Source organism: Abramis brama, assembly GCF_963993115.1.
Source record: "Abramis brama genome assembly, chromosome: 16".
In the NCBI taxonomy this organism is placed as follows: Eukaryota; Metazoa; Chordata; class Actinopteri; order Cypriniformes; family Leuciscidae; genus Abramis; species Abramis brama.
This window is the reverse complement of record NC_139978.1, coordinates 7,957,074-7,960,170: the sequence shown is the minus strand read 5'-3', so window position 1 is coordinate 7,960,170 and position 3,097 is coordinate 7,957,074.

Sequence of the window (3,097 nt, the reverse complement as noted above, 5' to 3'; positions counted from 1 at the left end):
AGTTTTATTGTGGCAGTACTAACATATAAAACAATTCAATTTTTTTGAACATATAAACAATCAAAAATCACTTTACAAATTTAATAAGGCGATTCCCAGTGAATCTGGGAACTGATTTCTTTTTTTTATATATACTCCCAGAGTTGTATTTTTGGAATTAAGTGACAGACTGTTTTAAACTGAAACATTTATAATAATGCTGCTAAACATGCAAACAAAACACATTTCACATACGCTATGAAATCACCAAACACTGAAAAGATTTCAAACCTCGAAAGAAAAAAGTTGAACACGCATTTTCCAGATGTTCAGGTCATTTGCATATTTTCTTGTTTTGATGTATAATTATCATGTTTTTTTTTAAAGGGCAATGGGTTGGTTTTATGTCAAGCCATGTTATGTAAGAATCATCTGTTTTTTTTTTGTTGTTTTTTTAATCAGTGTAAAGAAATAACCAGGCCAGTCAACTCTATACTGTCATCCAAAGGGGTGAATTTCACTTTTTTCAGATCATATTTCATCCTAAAAACATATGAAAAAGAAAAGAAATATATATTTTACATAGTCTATTTAAAGGGCCATTAAGATGTTTTGCATTGTGACATTATGCTCATAATTAAGGACATTTCCCTTCCAAATCCTCATAACGGTAATGCATCCGGATGATTTAATTTGAGTTTGTTTGTGATTCTCATTATTCTCAATGATGATTCTCATTACTGTAATGAGAGCAATGAAAGACAATATTTTTGTTGTTTGATCACAAACACAGCCATGATGTAGAAATACTATACAATTTCATTTTTCTTTTCACAATGTTTAATACATGTAATTTTCTTAATACTTTCTTAATATATATATATATTTTAAATCTTTTGATTTTGGGGTAAATTATGATCCTGATATGATGTTATTGACAGGCTTTGTAAAAATGATCCAAAAACATTACATTTAACAAACGCAATTAATTAAGCTGAATATTTGAAAACATGGAAATTGCGATATTTTGCATTTTGAATTTCCATTCCTATCAATGTTCAGTGTTGTGGACAGTATTGTCCACTGGCAAATAAAATCACTTCCATCAAACATGACGAAACGAAGGGTTCCCTTGAAATATTGGTGTCCCATCATGCAACAGAATAGCAAGGCTACAAAAACGATAAACAGCAAATTCCAGTGCATGACATTTCTGAATGCTGTATGAAGTAGGTTCACCCTCTGGCCAATTAAAATGAGTTTGGACATCCATATTTTGCCACACTACAATATACGATAGGAGATGTTCAGGATAATAGGCAAATTCAGTCAACCTGCTATTGCCTGCCTTAAAACTAATGAAGTTGGTGATCACTGGCTTTGTCTAGCAGTTTGACTGAACGTGGCCACTGGTTCTCTGGTTTCATTGGTCATGATAACACACATTAAAGCACAAAGCATGACTATCTATTATGTACATATTCCACATACTGTATGTGATGTGTTTTTTTTTTTTTTATTACAATGAGAACTACAACTTTCACAGCAGCATCAGAACAAAGCATTAATGTTGTATTTATATTATGGTCTATTTCATGAACCCATCGATTAATATGACTCAACCCTGAGCTGAAAGTCCAGAGACACCTGAACACAGGTAGAAAAAAAGCCTTCATGTCTTTTCATAGTCCTATGATCATATACAAATAAGACTTAGATGAGCTAGTTGAATACACAAGGTCAGACGCTTGAAATGAGAATGATATTTTCTTTTCACAGTATTTACAGAGGTTTACATGCAGAGGGACAAAGAGTCAGTGTTTTAATGTACAGTGTATGTGGACACTACCGGTGAAAAGTTTGGACACACCTTTTCTTTTCAATTATTCTAAAATGTGGATGATAATAATCATTACCACTATGAAATAACGAATGGAATTATGTACTGACCAAATACAATTTTAATTATTTCTTAACCCAAATTTAAATTTGTGTTTCCTTGTCTAGATTCTGAATCTCCTTTACTATCCACTCCAACTCTAACAATATTTTTAATTAACATTTTACAGAATATTTATTTTATATGTTACATTTGAAATGTTTAACGGGGCTATATGTAAGATTTTTCATCTATTAATCGCTTTTTTTAATAGCCAAAGTGTGAACAGCTTGTAACGAAACTTAAAAAACGATACCTTCCCCGACCTTCCCCTTCGTAGATTATCTCTGAAAGCCTGTCGACTGATTTTTATGTGAAGGACTCAGGACATTTTTGCGGGGAAAATCAAAAGGATGTGACTTTTAAGCGCGCTCCCCTCTCTTATGTTCAATGACACATGAAATGAATGCTTATACAATGTTCAGGATAATGACAAAAGAGCCATTCTGTACTGTAACGCAAAGAAAAGGATTAATCAAACGATAGTCTCACATAGGCAGAACTATATAGTCCATAGTCTCAAATATACTTTACCCCTTATTACATCTGCGGCGCATTACATGCTTAGGGGCTTTCGCACCAGAGAAACCTTTTCATAGTTCCCAGAACTAATGGCGGAAGTACCCGTTTTTTTGGAGAAACTAATTTAGCTCCTACTTCAGAGTAGGGTCTAAACCAGCACTATAGGAACTACCAGTGACATTAGTGTTCGCTGATTGGCCGAACGTACGCGAAACACCAGCAACTGAAAAAATGGATTATAGCCTATATATTTACCCCAGAAACTAACTCTACGAACATGGAAAACAGTGATAGATCTCAACCTTTGAGGGGACCATGCGAAACACGATTTTGCATTTCTGTTCAGCTAGCAACACTGGACATCAAACACACGGCATACGCTAATACCTTTTCATATACTGTCTACTTTCCAGGTATAACAATTTTATCTAATATTGTGTTAGACAGGTCGTAAACTAATGAACGCGGAGAATGCGAGTGCTGTGAGCTCAGACTCTGGCGTTCTCAGCGCCGTCAAAATAAAGGTCCGCCGTGTCGTCAAAATAGTCACAACAACAAGCGCGGCTTAAGTCACTTCAGAGTTCCTACTGGCGGTGCGAATGCAACCAGGAAAATGTTCCTAGGGGAACCATTAGTTCTCGGGGAACCACGCTGGTG